Below are 26,233 nucleotides of genomic sequence, written 5' to 3'. Positions count from 1 at the left end.
ATTGTGGCCCAATCTTCCCGATAATATTCTGGGATATAATATTCAACTCCAGACTTGTCCCCACAATTAAGTTGGCCATTTTCTTAGTTTTTGAACTCTTATTTCTGTGTGACTGTATTTAATTAATACCAGACCAGATCTCCAAGAAGTTCTCACGGAAGTGCTATACCAGGAAAATTAAATACAGTCTTGAGGGTGAGAACTTAATCTGACTGTGGCATTAGAAGGTGAGGTATTGGGACCAGCAGTTAGCGTAATGGCTATGCTGCTGAACTCCCATGTAGCCAACTGCGGTTCGAGTCCCAGACCTGGTGGCTTAAACTCACGCTGGGCGTGTGTGTGTGCATGCCCAAGATCCCGAGAGGAGAATGGAGGATTAACAATAGAAAAACTGATTAAAACATGTCATAAGGATTTGAACATTATACTTAAGCAATTGAGCAAATAAGAAAATTAGATTTTGTCATCATTTTCAAGAACATAATAAGACAAACAATAGTATTTTTGTTTTTGCTTTTCTTTAGAGAGATTATCGCTATAGGGTGCATGTACCGGAGAGATAGAGAGAAAGAGACAGAGAGACAGAAAGCAAGAAATCACTCTCTGGGGAGGGGCTGACTGTGCTGCAATCCCTTCTCCTCCATTCTGTTCTTGGGATTTTGGGCGCACACACACACACACACACACCCCCCTGCCATGGTTTTAAACCACTGGGTCTGGGACTCAAACCGTGGTGGACCACGTGGGAGTTCAGGAACGTAACCATTATACCATCTGCCAGTCCCCAAACAATATTTTTTACTTATATAACTTAAATTATCAAACAAATAGCTAGACTTCATGCCAGTCCTTTCTTATACTTAATTCTTAGTACTTTTTTGTTTTAAGTCTCTCCACCAAAAAATAGGAAAAGAATCATTTACCATTGTCACTTCATGAGCTTTCTTTACAATAACGCTATTTTTCTCTAGGACAAACTTGCTATTGTGAATTTATAGGGCTTTTAATTATTATATTTTGGGCCAACAGTTCTTATTTGTAGAAGTGATTGATGTTCTTTGACAACTCTGTATTTTTAATTATCTAGTAGCAAACACAAAATTCTCTTTGTCATACATTGTCCCTATACTCAAAGGATGATGAACAGAAGATAAATGACAAATGCTATTTATTCTTTTTCTTCACGGAATTCATGTGAAAGAAGAGGTGCATAAATGGCCAGAGAAGATGTCACAATTAATGACTTTCAGATGCAGAATTCACATAGATAGTTTAGGGTTCAGAGTCCACATGAAAAGTACAAGGGACTCTACCGTGGCAGAGTTGAGTAGTTGTAAAAATTTCATGAAGTGACTTGAAAATGGTTGTGGAAAACTGGAATTAAAGTATTTGTTTATTTTGGTGGAAAATATTTTCAAATGCATGTAGTTTTTCTGTAAAACTCATTTTCTTTGAACTTTTAAAGACCCCTTAAATGTGGTCCCCAAAGCTGAAAATATTTACTGTGGCCTTTTGTAGAAAACATTTGCTCACCCTTCCTTTCAACTCATGAGGTGTGATAAGTTTCCTTTTACCATTGCAAAGCTTTCATTTTCTTCCCACAGAAACAAACTAAAAGCTATTAAAACTCACTGTAATACCTGGTTAACAATATTAGTTGTTCAGTTTCAAAAAAGTTCAAAGTGAAATTGTATGAAGAAATACTGGGAATCCTTATTGAACAACATTTCTTTGTAATGATTTCCTGCCTGTGGAGGCTAGTTTTGAATGTATTTTACAGTTATCTTTCAATTATAAATATCTGAACATGAGGACAAATTGTCTATAAAATTACAGTCTTTAGTATTGGATATTTCCTATCCCAGTGATATAAGTTTTAATCTTTGTAAATAGCTTGGAAAATAATGTAAAGGAGCTTTAAAATATAGCATTAATCTTATTGCTACCTGGGGCATATTTTAAATATTGGGCCTATAAGGAGTTGCTAAAATAAGGTTTTGCATCCTCAAAACTATTTGTGCATAAAATAATACATCATAATATCCATTGGAAAACAATGCCATACCGTATTATTTCTCTGAATTAGATATTATCATTCTCAGAGTACTCTTTATGAGATAAATATTTAAACTGGAGGAGAGTGTTAAGTTGGAAGGATTTCGGGTGAATTGAAAAGATTATATAGATAAGTGGGAGGGATTCTTTAAAAATGTACTTCTCAGGACCAGCAGATGGTGCAATGGTTATGTCACTAGAGTCCCACGTAGTCAACTGCAGATCGAGTCCTGGACCCAGTGACTTAAAACTTAAAACTCACTCTTGGTGTGTGTACATGCATGCCCCCAAAAATCCTGAGAAAAGAATGGAGGAGAAGGGATCATGGTATGGCCGTCACTCCAGGGTGATTTCTCACTTTTGTCTCTCTGTCTCTCTCAGTCTCTCTGGTGAGTGTGCACACCCTATAGCAAAACATCTCTCCAAAAAAAAAAAAAACTAAAAGAAAAAAATGCACTTCTCTACTCACGGGGCAAAGTATGTATCAGAGACTCGATGCTTGCTCCATCTATACACATGATACTGATTTTACCAGCTTAGATCCCAATGCCCTGGGTTACCTAAGAGAAACTATGCCTGGAAAATTTCCTAACATGCTAAATAATGGCATATTCACCTACAAATTTGTGAAATGTTTTGGAGATTTTCACACATCATTCCATTTTATAGGACAATCATGAATATTAGGTGAGAGAAAAATTTCTTACCAAGTCACAGTGGAATACTTGAATGATTGGTTTAAATAGGTTTTATATTTGGAGACATAGGCCCTATAACATTGGACCTGGTTATTTCCTCATGTATTACTATCCCACAAATATATCTTTTAAAGTAAAATCTTTGATTGTTCTTTTTCCCCAAGCATTATGCCATCCAGAATTATGATAAGAAATATGTTATCTTTTGCTAAGAGTAAAGTCATTTTTGTTTGAAATTGTTTTTTAAGCTACTTACAGACAAGCTGGTGAGTACTTATTTAAATCTGAAACTTAGACCAATGTATTCTATGAGGATTAAGGAACAAAACAAAATAATAGCTTTACCATTTTTGCTTATAAGAATAAGAAGAGAGAAATCCTCACAATACATAAGAAAAAAAAAAACAGCATTAGAGTTGTAATGTTCCTTATGCAACCTAGAAAAGCAACTGAATGTAAAATAAAAAATGGGAAAGAATAATTAACATAGTGAACATCTACTGTGCTCTATACTTGTTACCTACATTATTTCATTTAAACTTCGTAAGAATTCTGGGATGAGTGTGTTGTTGATTTCACAGTTTGCAAATGATAAAATGGAGGCATGAGTATTAAATAACTTATGATGTTCTGTATCATACAGGGTTACTTACATGCTGCCTGGCCACTTTTAAGCAAATCCATTAATTGACTTCAAAAATGATGTAGAACCAAAATCAGTAAATGCTTAAGTTAAATCAAATCAATTTTCAGGGAAGTTGGGCATCTCACTGACTGAAATGGAGCATTATTTCCTTTGACTAATTCAATATAATATATGAAGTAATTCTTGCCAAGATAAAAGTAGATTTAAGTAGCATAGGAGTTTGGACTTCAAAATTAAGTAGTTGAAATAAAACTAAACTAACTATAAAGAAACCTTAAGAATCTAAGTATATAAATTTAAAAGACATTTAACAGACACGATGATGGAAAGTTATCTGTAGAGGATGATGTATATATATGGCAGTATCTTTGACTTGATCGATATGCAATGCATGTATGCTTTGAAAAAAACATATTGTGCATTGTTAAGATGTACAATGCTTAAATGTAAAAAATAAATAAATAGATGAATAAATAAGCAGATGGTGCAATGGTTACATTGCTGGACTACCATGTAGTCGACCATAGTTCAAATCCTGGACCTGGTGGCTTAAAATCATGTCGGGTATGTGTACAAGTGTGCTGAAGATCCTGAGAGGAGAATGGAGAAGGGCCTGTAGCATGGCTATCCCCACTGTGTGGTGATTTCTCACTTTCTGTCTATCTCTCTGTGTTTCTCTGGTGAGCACACATGCCCTGTAGCAAAAATCTCTAAAAATAAATAAGTAAATAAATAAATAACTCAATAAGAAAAGGAGATAAATCTTTAGAAAAAAGAATTTCAGGATAAAAATATAAGTTAGTGCTTTTTTAATTACATTACCTACCATCTTTCCTCTTAGAGTTTAATGGAAAGTTTAATAAAAATATTTTTCTTTCAAGTCATGATTTTTATAGAAGGTAATACCTCAAAAATCTATTCATATATTTTTCTTTAAACTTTTCCTTATGCAGCCAGAGTACTCTATTCCTCAGAATAAGAGAAAGAGTCATTGTTCACCTTTTGAAGAAAGAGTCATAAAAACCAGGTTCTCCTTTATAAGAGGCAGTAATTGAGAAAGAAAAGTAGAAATCCCAGCTAGGTAAAAGATGGAAGCTAAGTTAGTGGGGACCTGTGATTAATTTCCAAAACTAAACTCTGTTATTGCACAATGTTCCATTTCTAGGTTGAGACTGAGTTGCTTTGGAAGAGAAGAAATGGTGACTGGATATCTGCAAGCAAAGAATGTCACATTCATAAAAATTTTTCACATGCCCTGGAGTGAGTACAAAAGTGCGATGAAGACTAGTCCACAGCAGGGGACCAAGGACTGGAATAAGGATAACCTTTAAACCAAAAATCATGGCAGGGATCAAGAATACTATTCTATCAATATATCCAGATGCACTGCAGGGGGATGACCATGCTGTAACATCTATGGAAACCAGCATTCAGAGATCAAATGGCAAGAGATCTTTCCATGGAAGCCACTTGGGTATAGCTTTTAGACTGTCCCCTTTGATGTCATAAGTTGCTGTTGTCCCAGATTTGAGCTTTGGACGAGAAGAGGGAGAAACCTTGGATTGTGTATTGTGTGTTTTGTATGCACATTGGGCCTAAACAATAAACTACTGTTGAAAAGAAGTATGGGGCCAGCAAGTGGCATGGTGGTTAAAGGCACTGGACTCCCACATGGCCAACTGTGGTTTGAGTCCCAGACCTGGCAGCTTGTTCTCACTCTCTGTCTCTTTCTGGTCAAAATTGAAAAGTAATGATGATAAAAAAAATAATTATTTTAAAGAAAAGAGAAATATGTACTGAGATTTGCTGGGAGAAAAAATAGTCTTAATAACATCCATTGAAACAAAATTTAAAGTGGAGTGAGAAACTACATTAACGTATAACAAGAAACACCCACAATCTTCCTGATAAGAGGAAAGTGATCATTCTCTATAAAAATCTTGAGTCTGTCTAATCACTGTACAATGCTTAAGAAGAACGAGCACTCACATGTTTTTTTGGAAGCTTCAAGTATAGCGGTCACACTGAATTAATAACATAATCGGGACCAGGAGGTGGCATAATGGTTACCTTGCCAGATTCCTTGTCTGCACTTCAAGTCTCAGAACCAGTGACCCAAAACTGATGCCAGGTGTGTGTGCATGTGTCCCCAAAATCTCAAGAGAAGAATAGAGAAGGGACTGTGGTATGGCCATCCCTTCTGGGGCATGCTCTCTACCCTTCTGTCTCTCTGTTCTTCTCTATCTCTCTGGTGAACACACATGTCCTATCAAAAAAATATCTAAAAAATAAATAAAACATAATATTACCACTATGAACAAGGTTTTTCCTATACAAATTACAAATCACACCAATTAATTCCAAGACTAAGGGAGCCATGGAATATTCCAAACAATGAAAGTCTGAATTCGTTGCCTGGTATACAAATGAAGACTTCCAATAAAATCAAAACTGCAGGTGAAATCTTGATGTGAAGATTTTGTAGAAATCTGGGGTAAGCTAAAACCTAAAAATAGAACTTGAGGCCAGCAGGTATCATAGTGTTTACAACGCAAGATTCCAACATGGCGAACATGATTCTTGTCACGGACCCGGTGGCTTGAAAGATCTTGTCAGGCACAAGTGCACACATACCCTCAATCTGGGAATAGCATACTCCAGGAAAAGGAATTGTGATGTAGCCAGCTCCCCCCAAGAAGGAGGGGGAGTAATTCTCTCCTCCCCTCTCACTATCCCTGTCTCTCTGGCAAAGGCATGCACCCTATGACAAAAACAAAACAAAACAAAACCTTAGAAAAAATAAAGAACTCTAGTAATCAGTGGTGGTTTTGAAGACACTCTTGATTGGCAGACTCAAGTAAGAAGAAACTGGGTTGCAAACAAGTGTGCATATTATCTCTAGGCATCTGCCTCAAAATCCAGAATCAATGCTGTCTTCAATTCTGCCTTCCATATCTCATCACCAACACTGACACAGCACAATCTTGAAATCCAATAAAACTCTAGGTTTTATTGTTCAAGCACGTATCTTTTATCTGAATTCAGACTCAATTGCCAAAGTAACAGACAGATATAAAAACAAAAACAGAGGATCGAGACACAAAAATATTTCATGAGAGAGTACAATGAATTTTAAACACTTATACATGAATGACACCTTTCCACTAGAAATAAAATGAGATGAACTTCTGAGCCAATAAAAGATAGCTTTCTTTTTTCCATAACAAATAAAGGTGTAGGGCCAGAAGGTAGTGTGTACGTTAAGGTAGCTGAATCCCAGCCCTTTACTTTAATAGTAGGTCTCTGGTATGTGTTTTGTATCGTGGTCAAGTCTATGCAATAACAAAAACCTTTCCACGTTTATTTTTTTTTTTTTTTTCCCGAAGGCTCACATACTTGCCAAAGAAAGACATAGCGAGAAAACAGCTCCCAGGCAGCTGATGATGTGGTGAAGATGGATGAAATGCACATAGCTAACTGTGTGATTCAAGTCCTGGAGACCCAATCTATAAGAAATAATAAAAGATTGTGATTCAGTGGCAAAGAAAGAAATCTCTGCCTTACAGAGATTTGAATAAGGAAAATAAAAAAGAAATGAAAATAAAGGAACCAAACAAAGAAATAAAATCTAATCTAAAAAAGATGAAGTCAGAATATGCAATAAAATTAGTCAAAAGATAGTTTAATGATATTAAAGCATTTTGTGTCTTGTAAAAAAGTTCTTTGGGAGACGAGTAACAGTATTAATTAACATACGAAAATATTTTTAAAACAATAGGATAATAAACAGCATTTAAAGTAGCAGTGATTATCTTTGACAAGGCAGGATGAAAATAAAAATAGTGCATAGATGGTGCCAGCAAGTGGCATGGTGGTTAGAGGTGCTGGACTCCCGCATGACCAACCGCAGTTAGAGTTCCTGACCTGGCAGCTTGCTTTCTCACTTTCCCTCTCTCTCTCCTCTCTCTCTCTCTCTCTCACTCTGTTCTTCTCTGGTCAAATTAAAATAAATAAATAAAGTTAAATAAAAAATAATTCTTTAAAAAATAATGCATACAAACAAAAACAAGATATTATATTCATATTCTTAAACTGAATAGTGGGTTCTTAGATATCTATTTTATTATCATGCTTCTTTATACATTTAGTATGTATAAATAGTATACAATTACATTAAATTTACATTTCAGTATGTATCAAATAGTATATAATTAAATTGAAAAGAAATGACCTATATACTGACCAAGAAATGGAAATTATATTTTAAAAAGAATTATTTACTTAATTTTAATCATTATTTTAAAGAATTATTTAATTTAACTTATTTATTCTTATTATTTTTTAACTTGATCAGAGAGAAACAAAGAAGGAAAGTGAGAAAGCAAGCAACCAGGTCCAGAACTTGAACTGCAGTTGGCCATATGGGAGTCTAGCACCTTAACCACCGTATGCAACCTGACAGTCTCTATTACTATTATTGTTTAGTTTGAACAGAGAGAGACAGAGAGAAAAAGGGAAAATGAGAGCAAGCTGCCAGGTCCAAGACTTGAACCATAATCATGTGGGAGTCCAGTGCCTTAACCACCATGCCACGTGCTGACCCCTGGAAATTATATTTCATAAAATGATGGTCTAGCATACAAAAGAGTGAATAAAACAATTGAATTTTGAGAAGTTTGTAAATATCACATTTAAATTGTTTGTATAGTGGAGCCAGTAGGTAGCATAGTGGTTATAGTGCTAGACTCCCACAGGGCTGACCATAGTTCAAGTCTTGGACCTGGCAACTTGAAAATCACACCACGCACATGTGTGTGCATGCCCAAAATCCCTGAAAGAGAATGGAGAAGGGATTGCGGCATGGCCATCCCCCCTTGGGGAGTGATTTCTCATCTCACTGTCTCTCTCTGTTTCTCTCTGGTGAGTGATTGTGACCTATGGCAAAAAACCTTAAACAATAAATAAATAAATAAATAAATAAATAAATAAATAAATAAATAAATAGTATAGCACTTATATATCAGACTAACTCAATGAAATGTTCATGATTTTATTATTGTTATCTATCCAGTTTGTTCAATTGGTGTGTCTCTGTAGACTGAGATCCCTTTTGCCTAATCAAGCATGTATAAAATACATTTTTTCTATTCCTTTCAGGACATAATACAGGTCTGGGGAGGTATTACATATCAATACTACTTATAGAACTCTGGATTTATCCCTTACCAATGTTGCAAATTCAGCACTAACAAAAATCAGCAAATATATGTCCTACTTTAGATTGAATCATTGCTGTAAATGTGGTCTCCTTTGTGGACAGACATGTTAAAAAAAACAGATAAATTTTCATCATTTTTGTAAATAAATATGGGCTAGTGGATTTTTAATGATGTTTATATAAAAATGAAAGAGACATTTTAATGCAAAATAATGTTTTATTTACTGTTATTCTTTAATATGTATTATTATTTATTTTTTATTATTGCATATCATTTATTATTTTTTGTTAGAGTTTGTTTTTTTCATACTTTTCACTTAATCTCCTCTTTATTTTTTTAAAGAATTATTTTATTTAACCTTATTTATTCAATTATTATTTATTTATTTAAATTTGACCAGAGAGGGACAGAGTGAGAGAGAGAGAGAGAAAGTGAGAAAGTAGGCCGCCAGGTCCAGGACTCAAACTGTGGTCTGCCATGTGGGAGTCCAGTGCCCTAAACCACCATGCCATTTTCCGGCCCCCTTAATCTCCCTTTTAAACATATGTAAAATATTTATACGGTTCAAAATGATGAATAACAATCAAAAATGATGAAGTGTGTGTGTGTGTGTGTGTGTGTGTGTGTGTGTGTGTATGTGTGTATAGTGTTTATTTGGAAGCAATGGCTTATTATCATATGTAGTAACTAATTCATGTGATTTTTAAAAAATAATTACTTTCTAAGTGTCTATATAAACCTCTGTGTCATTTTGTTCATCATTCTTGTAAGAATAATAATCTATTTCCAGGTCATTTTAACATATCACTGGAGTAGGCCAATATTTCATGTGTTGACGATCATTCATATCAGAATCTCAGTAATTTTGAATACAGCAAAATATAGTTATTTGAAAAACTTTCTATGTTAAATAAATTACTCCACAAATAATAGGTTTGTAAACACATGTCATTTGGAAAATGACACCTCAGGCTGTCATGTAGAGTCTGTTTACTCAGAATTTAACTTTCTTTTGAACAAATTTAGATATTTTCTTTCCCAGAGGAAAGAATGTTAAAAGTGGAAAATTATAATATTTGGGGTGAATAAAGGAGCTATCAGGAATGCATTCATAGTATTTCTCTGAAATAGCTGAGAATCTAACAGAGGGAAGACATAGAATTACGGTCTTGAAAAACTAGAATTCACTTTTGAACCAGTGAACATTTCAAAATGCCAAGAATTAAACTAAGAAAATCCTTGAATGGAAAGCAGGTTAATTAACCTAAACTCTATTTCAGACCAATTATTTAACCACACACAAAAAATTAATAAATTCATATTTTGTACTCAGGATATGACTAGGTATTTAGTAGAACAAAATACTACAAAAAAATCGAATCTTACATATCACTTTTGCTCTTGATAGTGATATTGGCATGGTGATTCTGAACTACTGTGTATATCATAGGATACTGTGATACCCTATTTGTATCAGTGTAAATAGTCAATATGCTGATTTTCTATTTGTATCAGTGAAAATAGTCAATATGCTGATTTTTTAAAGGTTTTTGCCATAGGGTGCATGCACTTGCCAGAAAGCAATAGTGAGAGGGAAAATGAGAAACCACCCCCCAGTGGGAATGGCCATGCCGAAATCCCTTCTCCTCCATTCTCCTCCCAGGGTTTCAGATATGTAATACAAGTGCCTGTCATGATTTTCAAGCTGTCAAGTCTGGGACATGAATAATTGAATAGGCTATGTGGGAGTCCAGTGCCTCAACCACCACACCATGTGCTGGCCCCGATTTTATTTTACTTTTAATGAATCAAGTTTCTCCTATGGGAAAAGGGAGATACAGGCATACCTTGTTTTGTTGTACTTCACTTTACTGAACCTCTCAGATATTATATTTATGAATTGAAGGTTTGTGGCAACCCTGCATTTTGTGAGTTTTTCAACTCTATCTCTCCAACAGCTTGTGCTCTTTGTGTCTCTGTGTCACATTTTGGTAATGCTCACAATATTTTGAGCTTTTTCATTATTATCTGTTATAGTGATCTACTATCAGTGAATTTTGATGTTACCTTTATAGTTGTTTTGAGGTGCCATGAACTGCATCCATGCAGGGCAGCAAACTTAATCAATGAATGTTGTATGTGTTCTCATCGCTCCACCAACCGGCTATTCCCCATTTTTCTCTCTCTCCTCAGGCCTCCTTATTCCCTGAGACACAATAATATTAAAATTAGACACTTAATAACCCAACGATAGACTTTAAGTGTTCAAGTGAAAGGAAGAGTAGCAGGTCTCTCTTTAAATCAAAAGCTAGAAATGATTAAGCTTATTGAAGAAGGCATGTCAAAAACCAAGACAGAATGAAAGCTAGGTCTCTTGTACCAGACAGTTTGCCAAGCTGTAAATGCAAATGAACAATTCTTGAAAGAAATGAAAAGTATTACTCCGGTGAACATACAAATGATTAGAAAGAGAAATAGCCTTACTGCTTTTACAGAGAAAAGTTTAATGGCCTGAGTAAAAGATTCATCCAGCCATAACATTCCCTTAAGCCAAAACTTAATGCAGATCAAGGCCCTAACTCTCTTCAGTGTTATGAAGGTTGAGACAGGTGAGGAAGCTGCATAAAAAAAGCATAAAGCTAGCAGAGGTTGGTTCATGAGGTTGAAGGAAAGAAGCCACCTCCGTAGCATGAAAGTGCAAGGAGTATCGGTAAGTGCTGGTGTAGAAGCTGCAGCAAGTTATTCACAAGATTTAGCTAAGGTCACTGATGAAGGTGGCTACACTAAGCAACAGATTTTCAGTGTAGTTTGAACGGCTACATTGAAAATCTACTGGAAGAAGATGCCATCTAGGACTGTTACAGCTAGAGAGGAAAAGACAATACCTGGTTTCAAAGCTTCAAAGGAGAGGCTGATTCTTGTTAGTGGCTAATGCAGCTGGTGACTGTAAATTAAGGACAGTGCTCATTTACCATCCCAAATGTCCTAGGGTTCTTAAGAATTATGCTAAATCTACTCTGTGCTCTATAAGTGGAACAACCATGACTGGATAACAGCACATTTGGTTACAGCATGGTTTATTGAATATTTTAAATTCACCGTTGAAATTACTGATAAAAGAAAAAAGTTGGTTTCAAAATAGTACTGCTCATTGGCAATGCACCTGGTCACCTAACAGCTCTGATGGAGATGTACAAGGAGATAGATACTGCTTTCATGCCTGCTAACACAATATCCATTCTGCAGCCTATAGATTAAGGGGCAATTTCAACATTTAAATCCTATTATTTATGAAATATATTTCTTAAGGACCAGCAGATGGCATAATGGTTACCTTGCTGGACTCCCACATAGTCAACCGTGGTTCGAGTTCCGGACTTGGCGGCTTAAAACTCATGCCACTTGTGTGTTCATGCGTGCCCCAAAACCCAAGAGGGGAATGGAGGAGAAGGGATTGTGGCATGGCCATCCCCTCAGGGGATGATTTCTCACTTTCTGTCTCTCTGTCTCTCCAGTGAGTGCACATGCCCTATAGCAAAAATCTCCCTCAAACAGACAAAAAAAAGAAATACATTTCTTGACTTTCACTGCCATGATAATGATTCCTTTCATGAACATGGGCAGAGTAAATTGAAAACCTTCTGGAAAAGATTCATCATACTAGACGCCATTAAGACATTTGTGATTCATTGAAGGAGGTCAAAATATCTAGAATGGGGACATCCCCTGGCATGGCGGATAAGGCAGCTTGAATCCAATATGGCCAGACTGTGCAGTTTGAGTCCTGGACCTGGTGGGCTGAGAAACATCTGGCGTGGATGTACATGTCTGCCCAAAATCTCTGAAGGTGGAAGAGATAGAGGAGAAGGGATTGAGTTGTGCCCATTCCCTGTGTGTGTTGGGGGGTGGTGCTTTCTCCTTTCCCTGGCTCTCTGTTCTCTGTTTCTCTCTGGCAAGCACACACACACGCTTGTAAAAGCAATTTTTTTTTTAAGTATCCATACTAACAGGAGTTTGGAAGAAGTTGCAACCCTCAGTGATGATTTTGAGGGACTTAAGACTTCAATGAAGGAAGTTAGTACAGAGGTAGTAAAAATAACAAGAGAACTAGAATTAAAAGTAGAGCATGAAGAAGGGACTACATTGCTGCAATCTCATGATAAAACTTTAATGAATGAGAAGTTGTTTCTTATGAGTGAGCCGAGAAATTGGTTTCTTGAGATAGACTTTACTTCTGGTGAAGATGCTGTGAACGTTGCTGAAATGACAACAAAGGATTTAGAATAGTATGTGAAATTCATTGATAAAACAGGCAGGATTTGAAAGGATTGACTTCAATTTTAAAAGAGGTTCTAATGGGGGATAAAATGCTATCAAAAGCAACACATGCTATAGAGAAATAGTCCCTAAAAGGAATAGTCGAAAGAAAATGGCAAACTTCATTGCTGATTTATTTTTTTAAATTGCCACAGCCATCCCAGCCTTCAGCAATTACCTATCCTATTCATTAAAAAACCATCAATATTGAGTGAAGATCCTCCATCAATGAAATGATTATGACTAAGATTCAGATGATCATTAGCGTTTTTTGCAATAAGTATTTTTAATTAACATATGTAATGGTTTTTTAGACATAATATATTGCACACTTAACAGACTTAATAATGTAAACATAACTTTAATATACACTGGAAAACTGGACCAACAGATGGTGTAATGGTTACATTGCTGGACTCCCATGTAGTTGACTACAGTTCGAGACCCACACCTCATGGCTTAAATTCAAACTGGGAACACATGCGTGCTACAAGTGCCTGTCATGATTTTCAAGCTGTCAAGTCTGGGACATGAATAATTGAATAGGCTATGTGGGAGTCCAGTGCCTCAACCACCACACCATGTGCTGGCCCCGATTTTATTTTACTTTTAATGAATCAAGTTTCTCCTATGGGAAAAGGGAGATACAGGCATACCTTGTTTTGTTGTACTTCACTTTACTGAACCTCTCAGATATTATATTTATGAATTGAAGGTTTGTGGCAACCCTGCATTTTGTGAGTTTTTCAACTCTATCTCTCCAACAGCTTGTGCTCTTTGTGTCTCTGTGTCACATTTTGGTAATGCTCACAATATTTTGAGCTTTTTCATTATTATCTGTTATAGTGATCTACTATCAGTGATCTTTGATGTTACCTTTATAGTTGTTTTGAGGTGCCATGAACTGCATCCATGCAGGGCAGCAAACTTAATCAATGAATGTTGTATGTGTTCTCATCGCTCCACCAACCGGCTATTCCCCATTTTTCTCTCTCTCCTCAGGCCTCCTTATTCCCTGAGACACAATAATATTAAAATTAGACACTTAATAACCCAACGATAGACTTTAAGTGTTCAAGTGAAAGGAAGAGTAGCAGGTCTCTCTTTAAATCAAAAGCTAGAAATGATTAAGCTTATTGAAGAAGGCATGTCAAAAACCAAGACAGAATGAAAGCTAGGTCTCTTGTACCAGACAGTTTGCCAAGCTGTAAATGCAAATGAACAATTCTTGAAAGAAATGAAAAGTATTACTCCGGTGAACATACAAATGATTAGAAAGAGAAATAGCCTTACTGCTTTTACAGAGAAAAGTTTAATGGCCTGAGTAAAAGATTCATCCAGCCATAACATTCCCTTAAGCCAAAACTTAATGCAGATCAAGGCCCTAACTCTCTTCAGTGTTATGAAGGTTGAGACAGGTGAGGAAGCTGCATAAAAAAAGCATAAAGCTAGCAGAGGTTGGTTCATGAGGTTGAAGGAAAGAAGCCACCTCCGTAGCATGAAAGTGCAAGGAGTATCGGTAAGTGCTGGTGTAGAAGCTGCAGCAAGTTATTCACAAGATTTAGCTAAGGTCACTGATGAAGGTGGCTACACTAAGCAACAGATTTTCAGTGTAGTTTGAACGGCTACATTGAAAATCTACTGGAAGAAGATGCCATCTAGGACTGTTACAGCTAGAGAGGAAAAGACAATACCTGGTTTCAAAGCTTCAAAGGAGAGGCTGATTCTTGTTAGTGGCTAATGCAGCTGGTGACTGTAAATTAAGGACAGTGCTCATTTACCATCCCAAATGTCCTAGGGTTCTTAAGAATTATGCTAAATCTACTCTGTGCTCTATAAGTGGAACAACCATGACTGGATAACAGCACATTTGGTTACAGCATGGTTTATTGAATATTTTAAATTCACCGTTGAAATTACTGATAAAAGAAAAAAGTTGGTTTCAAAATAGTACTGCTCATTGGCAATGCACCTGGTCACCTAACAGCTCTGATGGAGATGTACAAGGAGATAGATACTGCTTTCATGCCTGCTAACACAATATCCATTCTGCAGCCTATAGATTAAGGGGCAATTTCAACATTTAAATCCTATTATTTATGAAATATATTTCTTAAGGACCAGCAGATGGCATAATGGTTACCTTGCTGGACTCCCACATAGTCAACCGTGGTTCGAGTTCCGGACTTGGCGGCTTAAAACTCATGCCACTTGTGTGTTCATGCGTGCCCCAAAACCCAAGAGGGGAATGGAGGAGAAGGGATTGTGGCATGGCCATCCCCTCAGGGGATGATTTCTCACTTTCTGTCTCTCTGTCTCTCCAGTGAGTGCACATGCCCTATAGCAAAAATCTCCCTCAAACAGACAAAAAAAAGAAATACATTTCTTGACTTTCACTGCCATGATAATGATTCCTTTCATGAACATGGGCAGAGTAAATTGAAAACCTTCTGGAAAAGATTCATCATACTAGACGCCATTAAGACATTTGTGATTCATTGAAGGAGGTCAAAATATCTAGAATGGGGACATCCCCTGGCATGGCGGATAAGGCAGCTTGAATCCAATATGGCCAGACTGTGCAGTTTGAGTCCTGGACCTGGTGGGCTGAGAAACATCTGGCGTGGATGTACATGTCTGCCCAAAATCTCTGAAGGTGGAAGAGATAGAGGAGAAGGGATTGAGTTGTGCCCATTCCCTGTGTGTGTTGGGGGGTGGTGCTTTCTCCTTTCCCTGGCTCTCTGTTCTCTGTTTCTCTCTGGCAAGCACACACACACGCTTGTAAAAGCAATTTTTTTTTTAAGTATCCATACTAACAGGAGTTTGGAAGAAGTTGCAACCCTCAGTGATGATTTTGAGGGACTTAAGACTTCAATGAAGGAAGTTAGTACAGAGGTAGTAAAAATAACAAGAGAACTAGAATTAAAAGTAGAGCATGAAGAAGGGACTACATTGCTGCAATCTCATGATAAAACTTTAATGAATGAGAAGTTGTTTCTTATGAGTGAGCCGAGAAATTGGTTTCTTGAGATAGACTTTACTTCTGGTGAAGATGCTGTGAACGTTGCTGAAATGACAACAAAGGATTTAGAATAGTATGTGAAATTCATTGATAAAACAGGCAGGATTTGAAAGGATTGACTTCAATTTTAAAAGAGGTTCTAATGGGGGATAAAATGCTATCAAAAGCAACACATGCTATAGAGAAATAGTCCCTAAAAGGAATAGTCGAAAGAAAATGGCAAACTTCATTGCTGATTTATTTTTTTAAATTGCCACAGCCATCCCAGCCTTCAGCAATTACCTATCCTATTCATTAAAAAACCATCAATATTGAGTGAAGATCCTCCATCAATGAAATGATTATGACTAAGATTCAGATGATCATTAGCGTTTTTTGCAATAAGTATTTTTAATTAACATATGTAATGGTTTTTTAGACATAATATATTGCACACTTAACAGACTTAATAATGTAAACATAACTTTAATATACACTGGAAAACTGGACCAACAGATGGTGTAATGGTTACATTGCTGGACTCCCATGTAGTTGACTACAGTTCGAGACCCACACCTCATGGCTTAAATTCAAACTGGGAACACATGCGTGCATGGCCAAAATTCTGAGAGGAGAAGGGATTGCAGCATGGCCATCCTTCAGGGGGCTGATTTCTTACTTTCTGTCTCTCTGGCAAGCGCGCATGTCCTATAACAAAAATCTCTCTTAAAAAAGAAAAACAGATAAATACACTGGGAAACTAATAAATCTTTGTGACTTGCTTCTTTGTGACCTTCACACTTTTGTGGTGATCTAGAACAGAATGTTCCATATTTCTTTCTTTCTTTCTTTCTTTCTTTCTTTCTTTTTTTTTTTTTTTTTAGAGGTTTTTGCTATAGGGCGCATGCACTCGCCAGAAAGACAGAGAGAGTCAGAGAGATAGAAAGCGAGAAATCACCCCCCAGGGGGGATGGCCACGCTGCAATCTCTTTTCCTCCATTCTCCTCTTGGGATCTTGGGCACACACACACACACGTGCCCGGTGTGAGTTTAAGCTGCCAGGTCCAAGACTTGAACCGTGGTCGACTACATGGGAGTCCAGTGACATAGTCCTTACACTAACTGCTGGTCCTGGAATGTTCAATATTTCTGAGATATACATGTACATCTGTGATGTGGGGGAAAGTGAGGAATAGCCTATGGGATTGCATTTGAATTAGAAATATCAGTGTGAGTTCCTTATGTACGTATTCTATACCTGGCCACTGAAAGAGCCTGGTAACCATGGCACTCACTGCAGTGAGCATGCTTGTATCATTCTGAGCCCAGTCAGGATAGAGAAGCCATAGCCTAGGTAAAGGAGATGAAGTTTAATAAAAAGCATTATTAAATTGTAATAATAGAGTGATGAGGGGCCAGCAGGTGGCATGGTGGTTAAGGCACTGGACTGCCCCATGGCCGACCATAGTTCAAGTCCTGGACTAGGTAGCTTGAAAGTCACACCAAGTGCATGTGCGTGCATGCCAAAAATCCTGAGAGGAAAATTAAGGAGAAAGGATCGTGGCGTGGCCACCCCCTCCCTGGGGAGTTGGAGGAGGTTGATTTCTCTTTTTCTGTCTCTATGTCTGTCTCTCTGGCAAGTGCATGCGCCCTATAGCAAAAGCCTCTCAAAACGAAAGAAGACATAGAATGATGTAAGATGTAAATAAACTCTATACAGTACTCTTTGACTAAAGGAGAGTACTCAAGGAAGGATAAATCGGACGCTCCCCACCCCACCAGGTTGGGTTTCAGAGCTCATGGGTGAAAGTGTAGTTCAGTCTACTAGATAGCAGAGAAGTATGCTGGTTTCCCCAGACCAGCGGGGTCTCCAACCTGGGTAAACAGGAAGCAACTCTTCAAAGTGCAGGTGAAGGGCAGGCAATCCGCAAGCAATTGACAACCAATGGTATGTGTAAAGGGGTAGTGAAAACCCTCTAGGCCACAAGTGTGGTTTTCAAAGGTTAATCAGCTGATTGATGACATGTATAGTATTCTCAACTGGATTGGTCTGAGAAGTATTTCATGATGGGCAAAGTATTTTTACAAGCAAAACGGGAAATAGCAATTGACTGTTTTATAAAAATAATTAGAATAATAAAAATAATGATTGGGGAAAACAGCAAAGATATGGAATGTTGAAGTGGGGAGATTAATGTCTCTGTACTGACTGACATGCATGGCATTCCCTTTTGAAAAAACAATGTAATACACTGTAAAGTTATATGTAATCCAATGTAATATAAAGAAGATTATGATGATAAAAAAAAAAAAAAAAACCCAAAAAAAACAAAAAAAAAAAACAAAAACAAAAAAAAAGGTTAATCAGCTGATGAAAGGAGGATGCCTTGGAGGCACAGGCTTTGCCAGGCTGACGACAGAAGTTCACCAGGGACCATGCACTCTGGGTGTATGGCTGGGGCGGAGATTCCTTCTATGTCCTCCCAACCATATTACTTTTCCACCATGCTGCAGGAGGGCCCTTTATTCCTGTGACTTCTAATGAGAAAGCTTAACATCATTCTCACTTCATAGAATAAATACTTAAAGGGATTTTGTGTATTACCACAGAGTATGTATTGAAGTGTGCACCTGGAACTGAGAGGTAATAAATTGGTTACTGTCGCATCACTTAACACCAAAGTATTTGTTTCTAAATACTGTTATTCACAAAAAAGAATTAGGTCTCATTGGAGAAAAGGCTGGTTCTAGGTCTGAATGTGGATGTAACTAAATGAGTCTGGATTTTTTGCCAAAGCCTTGCTCAACTATCACTGGAGACATGTCACCTTGAAAGGGCTCCCCACCGATGCAACTTGGTTCAATTGAGCACACAAAAGGACAGTAATAGTTAAAGCTATCATATAGACAATTAGGGGAAAATTCATTGAGTTCATACGAGTACTCGAAAAGAGGGAACCGTGAGGGAAGTGAATGTTTTTTTGTCTAAGAATAAGAGATAAAAAGTAGATAGACTAAAGCAATTAGAAATGACCACTAAAAATGAGCAAAGTGGAAATTGATTTAGGCAGAGATCATCCATGGTTGTTCAAACCAATGGGAGAAAGTTTTTGAGGACCTGAATAGCCATCAAATAATACACCGTCACCTCACTGATTATATATAACTGTAAAAGGAAGAGGGTTCATTTCAAAAGGATAATGTGAGGAACCACAGCTTAACTAAGTTATCCCCAGTAATGGTACAAACTGACATGTGCTGCCTTGATATGATGCCAAAGAGAGCATATATCACCTCTAAAAAATCTTACCAAACATGTTTAATCTGAGCCTAATAAATAGGTAGATGGTAAAATAGTCTCTAAAACTATTGATTTACATACTCCTGATATGTCAATGTCACAGAAGGTAATATACTTCATGATTAAATGACATCTTAGAAACATGACAACTAAATGCAATGCAGATTCCTGGAATTAAAGAAAAATTGATAAAATGATTATTTGGAACATTGGGGAAACTGAACATGATAATACTGCTACATCAAGTTTTATGTGTTTATAATGATTGATAGGATTATACATTTTGCTCTTAGAAGATCTATGCTCTGTGCTGATGTATATGATATCACAACTTATTTTCAGATGATTCAGGATAGAAAGTGTATGTGTAGAGAGACACAGAGAAAGAGAGACTGAGACTGTATACAGTTGTGGCAATTAGTGGTACAAGCATTAATTAATGAATTTAGGTGATAAAAATAATTACGTGTTGGAGTCAGCAAGTAGTGTGGTGGTTAGGGTGCTGGACTCCTATATGGCTGACTGCGATTTGAATCCTGGACCTGGCAGCTTGCTTTCTCACTTTCTCTCTCTGCTTCTCTCTCTAGTCAAATTAAAAAACAATAATAAATAAAATTTAAAAATAATTCTAAAAAAAGAAATAACTGGATTTTTTAAAAAAACATGCAGAAACCCTATTCTACCTCTCGTCATCCATATCACACACCACAGATACACAGACCAAAACATAAAATACAAAACTAAAAGTAGCAGATCGAGTTCATTTAAAGTGAGTACAGGTAATCCCATGACTTCTGTTCTGATTAGGGTATCAGAATTTAAAGCATGATGTAATCATTGATTTACTCAATAATAAAAACCTCTCAGATGTTTAAATTATATCACATGTATTCAGATTTTAAAATTTTAAGCCCAGTTGCTGAAAGGGAAATTTCATTACTTAGAGAATCCAATTGTTTGATAACTGCTTATTACCCTTGACAGAAATAAAATGAATCTGTATAGTAATTATTTGGTTGTTTTTCATTAATAATTGAATAAATTTAAGAAACCTTAGCACTTAGAAGGAAGTTAACCCAATGTAAATGTAATTATCCTCAGTGAAGCCTTGACTCTCTCACTTAATCCTTACTTATAGACTGTTTTAAAAATTTATTTAATTTTATTTCTCATTATTATTATCTTTTAATTTGACCAAAGAGACATAGAGAGAGAGAGAGAGAACAAGAGAAAGGGAAAATGAGAAAGCAAGCCACCAGGTCTGAGACTTGAACCATGTTTGGCCATATGGGGGTCCAACACCTCAACCACCATGACACCTGCTGGCCTCCAGGTTTACCCCCATGACCCCGCCTGGCCCCCAGGTTTTTTTTTTTTTTTTTTTTTTAATGTATTTCTTTTTTCCCTTCATAAACTACGTGGCTTCTGTGGACAGAATTCTGACTACTTTTTTCTATTTCAAAGTTGTTTCTGGGGACCTGGGAGAGTCATGCCTACAAATATTAACAGAGGCCTACAAATATTAACACACCATTGGTAGTGTGATGCTATATCATGTCCCAGGCATAGGAGTTTTATGATGCATAATAAGCCTTCTTCTCTCTTAAAGTACAGACATTCTTTTGCAGATGTCTTTCAGGAACAAACTTTTGTGATTTTCTATAACCAATTACTGATCTAAGAATTTCAAATTCACCTACAACCTACAAACCTCTGTTTCCAGTTGCCCCACCTTTTTGGGCTGGACCAATGTAAAAGACTCCTTATGCGGAATGACAACTCTCCAGCCCTCAAAACTATATAAAAGGAACCACTCACCTTACCACCCTGAGATGCTTTTCTTTGTCCAGGTCTGCTTACTCAATTTCATGCTTAGTAATCAACCATATTAATTATTATTTCTACAGAGTTGGTTATTTCTATCAACACTTTTGCGGGCACACACCATTTATTACACTTTAATAAAAATAACTCAGAAGGCATAGTGTATTTCCTGGCACACTAAGAGTTCCAAAAAGCAAAGCAAACTGAAGCAAAAACATAAACACTCTGGAATGGGCAAATTTGTTTTCTGTGACATTAGTAATTTCCATAGCTTTTTATAACTGCCAAAATAAAATATTATCACCTTAAAGAAAGGTTTAATTCAGAAGATTTTAATCTCTTCCAAACTGTATATATTAAAATATCATAATGGGTGATGTTAGATATCCCAGTGATGGCTGCCAAACTCTCACTAGATTGACAATGTGGGGAAATGCCTGGGCTGGGAACACATATATCTCCTTCAGTAGGAATTTGCATTGGCTGATGTAATACATGCAAAACTGACTTCACAGTAGTTGAATTAAGGCTGCTACACTTTACCATATGTCTTTCCATTTGATTCTTTTGTTACAAAATCTAACTTTCTCAGGAGGTAGCTTTCTGTTTAAATTGTTTTTCTCAGTGAAATGAAAAGCTTCCCCAATTTGTCTTTCATAAGACATTTACAAAATCCATTGACACATCTCCCAACATGAAAAGAGATTTAAGCCCCGTCCCCTTGAATCTGTGCTGGCCTTAGTGACTCACAAACAATAGAATGTGGTGGATGTGACACCTCGTGACTTCTGAAATGTCTAAAGGCAAAGCTGCATCTGCCCTGATTAATAGCAGAAGTAAAGGAACATTTACTTTTGGAACCTTGAACTGTCACTAAGGAATCTGACTGCCCTGAGTTCGCCATACTCTGAGGAAGCCCAGGATACAGGGAAAGGCTGTATTTAGGTGTTCTCAAGTCCTAGCTAATAGCCAGCATCAGAAATGGGTATGAACACATGTCCAAATAATTCTAATCCCCAGCCAGTGTCTCACCTGTACCGTAAAGTCTCCTCGCTGAATCTCTAGACATTTTGGAACACTGAAAAGTCATTCTTACCACATCCTGTCTGAATTCCTTATCACACAGAATGCATGAGCATTTTATGATAATACCTTTTTGTTTGTTTGTTTTTGTTTTTGCTATAGGGCATATGCATGAGACAAAGAGAGACAGAGAGAGCAAAAGTGAGAAATCACCCCCCTCCCCACTTGTGTTAGCCATACCATAATCACTTCTTCATTCTCCTCTTGGGATTTTGGGCATGCATGATTTTCAAACCACTGGGTCCAGTACTTGAACCAAAGTCAACTATGTGGAAGTCCAGTGCCTTAACCATCATGCCACCTGCTAGCGCCATTATGAACCTTTTAAGCTGCTAAAATTTGAAGTTTCTTATCACACAGTGGCAGTACCCAGAGGAGGAGATCAAGATGATACTTCATCTTGCTGGAGAAATTAGTTATGAGGCTCTTACTTTGTGCAATGTTTTACCATGTAACCTAGGCAAACTACGGAATTATACAAAAAACAAACTGGGTGTTTTAAGTCAGACCACATGAATCACAGAGATCTTCAGGTATTTGTATGAGTAACTATACTGATTTGTGAGCCAAGTTCACACAGGCATATAAGCAGCTTCATGGCAACTGAGTGGCAGGTGGTTGACCACTCATGCATGTACCCTGCTTGAACAGTTAATCCCCAAAGCATACTGCAGAAGCTTTGTTATTAGATATCAGAGAGATTTCTAATTGCAAAGGCAACCATAACTTTTTACATTTGCCAATGCTTACTAAATGTTGGCTGGGATTTCCAAAGTAATATAACTCTTCCTTTCTTATTTCCTAGTATCAAAGTCATCTTTTTTTTTTCTTTTAGTTTTTTGCCATAGGATGTGTGTCCTTGCTGGAGAGAGACAAACAGAGACAGAGAGAGGGAAAGTGAAAAATCACCCCTCAGAGGAGAGGGCCACTCCACAATTCCTTTTCCTCCATTCTTTCCCTGGGATTTTGGGCACACATGTGCCCAGTGTGATTTTTAAGCCACCAGGCCCAGGACTCAAACTGTGGTCAGCCATGTGGGAATCTAGCACCTTAGCCACCATGCTACCTGCTGGCTCCTCAAAGTATTGGCTCACCAGAAAAGTCATGATGCATTTTTTCATGTTTTTCTATGCAAAAATGCATCATGACTTTTCTACGACCCAATAATTTCTTACTTGCCTGGTCTTCTAGTTAGATTGTACACTCTGAAAGCAGAACCTCTGTGTTTTTCACTCCAAATCTTCAGTGGTGCCTAGCTCAGTGCAGCACTTCCCTATCGGTGACTGTGGCATAATTGTGAAAGTAAACTAAATTCTAAACAAGATAGCCTTTGTTGTGTGTTTCTGGAAAGGCAAGAGTATACCTTTATCTTACATGGTATCCAAAAAAAAAAAAAAAAAGCCCGTTTTCTGCTTTACCAAAAAGAGAAAAAAAAAAAGCCCGTTCTCTGCTTTACCAAGAAGATAATCTAAATAACTTGTGCTCATAGACAAGGTCAGAAGAATATGTCCAAAATTCTAAAGGGTCTTGAAGAAGTGAAATTTCCATAGGGCATTGCTGAGAAACTGATTCAATTTGCAATGTATATATCTTGGCATAGTTTGACTTTTAGAAATTCTGACAACATGTGTTTTTCTTTATAAACTTAAAGCCAGAGTTTAAGGACCAGCAACTGGCATAGTGGTTAAGGCACTGGACTCTATGTAGTTGACTATAGTTCAAGTTCTAGACCTGGCAATTTGAAACTCACACCAAGTATGTGTGTGTGCATGCCCAAAATCCTGAGAGGAGAATGGAGGAGAAGGGATCACGGCATGGCCATTCCCCCTGGGAGTCATTTCTCGCTTCCAATCCCTCTATATCTGTCTCTCCAGCAAGAAACAAGAAACTGCACATGCCCTATAGCAAAAAATCTCTCTCAAATACAACAAAACTAAACTAAAACAGAATTTATCAGCTGCAGATTTGCCTTTGGAAGGTTAACAATGATATTTGTTATAGAGACCAATGCCATACAGTGACTTTCGTGATGGATTTTGGCTTACAATCTTGACCTTGATTTTAAATTACAATCAGAAATCTAGAAAAGTCACCCTCTAAAAACCTAGGACTTACATACTTGTAGACATTAGACATTCTATATTAAATCATTGATGCAATCTTTTTTTAGAATGATTTTATTTAACTTCATTTATTCATTTTAACTTGGCCAGAGAGGGAGAAAGAGAGAGAGAGAAGAGAGAGAGAGATAACATGAGAAAGCAAGCCTCCAGGTCTGGGACTCAAACTATGGTTGGCCATGTGAGAGTCCAGCACCCTTAACCACCATGCCATCTGCCAGTCCCAAATCACTGATACATTCTAATACAGCGGACTGTAAGATACAAATGTAAGTTTGCCAAAAAAAAAAATGAAGTTTCCTGCCTCACTGTCCAATTTTAGGGATCCTACAGTTTAGCCTTACATTACCCCCAAGAATCTACTGCTTCTTTTTCTAAAGCCTATATTTTTTTCAAATAGAGTATAACAGATATACAAATAAATATACACAAGATCTTACCTGTTCAGTTTGATGAGTTTTGACATTATATGTAACCACTACCCAAAGCAAGTTGCAAACATTCTATTACCACATAGTGGTCCTCCTTGTCCCTTTTTAGGTCGACCCTGGCTCACTGTTCTCCATCCCTGGAGTCAACAATTTTCTGATGTATTTCACTATAGAGTAGTTTTGCATGTTCTAGAACTTCAGATCATAAAATTCTAAGTTATGCCTTTTCTATGTCTGGCTTCTTTTGCTCAACATAATAGTATAAGAATCATTAATGTTATTGTTTGAGCGAGTACTTCATTCCTTTTAGTTGCTGAGTAGTGTTCTGTTGAAAAAATATAATACATATTTCCCATTCATTCACCTATTGATGGACATTTGGTTGTTTCAAGATGTTATTTATTATGAAGCTTCTTGGAGCATTCTTCTATAAGTCTTTATGTGGGCATATGTTTATATTTCTCTTGGATAAATATCTAGAAGTAGAACACTCAGGTTTTGATACCAAGATCATGCTGACCTCATAGAATGAGTTGGGAAGTAATTAAGTTTTCCTCTAATTTCTGAAAGCATATGTGTAAGATTTCTCTATCTACTGTTTAAACCAATTTACAGATAAAACTTTTTGAGTCATGATTTTTCTGTCTGTAAGAAATTTTGATTATGAATTCAATTTTTATAATATGTGTAGGCACTCAGATTTTTTTATTGCATCTTACTCATTTTGGGTTAAGTTTTATTCTTCTAAAGAATTTATCCATTTCTTTCCAATTATTGAATTTTTTACTGTATTATTTATGATATTTACCCAGTATGGGGGCCAGCAGGTGGTGTGGTGGTTAAGGGCGTTGAACTCCCACATGGCCAACCATGGTTCGAGTCCCAGACCTGGTGTCTGGCTTTCTCATTTTCCCTTTCTCTCTGTGTCTCTCTCTGGTCAAATTAAAAAAATAATAATAATAAAATGGAATTAAGTAAATAAAATAAATCTGAAAAAAAATTTACCCTATATGTTTCTAAAATAATGATTTAATTTAACTTTATTTATTTTAACTTGATCAAAGAGGGGCAGAGTGAGAGAGAGAGACTGAGGGAGAAAAAGCAAGCTGCCAGGTCTAGGATTCAAACTACAGTTGGCCATGCAGGATTCCTTAACCACCATGCCACCTGCTGGCCCCAATATATTCTTTTTTTGAGAAAGAGATTTTTGCTATAGGGTATGTGTGCTTTCAGGAGAGACAAGAGAGATGGAAAATAAGAAATTACCTCCTGGTGGATGGCCATGCCACAATCCCTTCTCCTCCATTCTCCTCTTGGACACACACACACAGAGCATGATTTTCAAACTACTGGATCCAGGACCTGAACTGCAGTTGGCCATGTGGGAGTCCAGTGCCTTAACCACTACTTCACCTGCTGATCCCACCCATAATAGTCTTAAAGTCTACGGAAGCTGTAGTGATAGCTTTTCTTTAACCCCTTATATTGGTAATTTGTGCTGCCTCTGATTTTCTTTCTTTCTTTCTTTCTTTTTTTTT

General features: G+C 36.9%; 2 pseudogenes; both read left to right on the top strand.

Annotated features, from left to right (window-relative positions):
- Window positions 1–13,172, top strand: part of LOC102497882 (tigger transposable element-derived protein 1-like) — a 59,434-nt pseudogene extending 46,262 nt beyond the window's left edge.
- A 698-nt stretch (window positions 13,173–13,870) lies between these two features.
- On the top strand, window positions 13,871–16,298 carry LOC102497472 (tigger transposable element-derived protein 1-like; annotated as a pseudogene).
- Window positions 16,299–26,233: the final 9,935 nt, after the last annotated feature.

The sequence above is a fragment of the Tupaia chinensis genome, unplaced genomic scaffold (genome assembly GCF_000334495.1).
Source record: "Tupaia chinensis unplaced genomic scaffold, TupChi_1.0 Scaffold000600_1, whole genome shotgun sequence".
Taxonomy (NCBI): domain Eukaryota; kingdom Metazoa; phylum Chordata; class Mammalia; order Scandentia; family Tupaiidae; genus Tupaia; species Tupaia belangeri.
The sequence above is the reverse complement of the archived record's forward strand: the minus strand, read 5'-3'. Positions and strand labels throughout refer to the sequence as shown.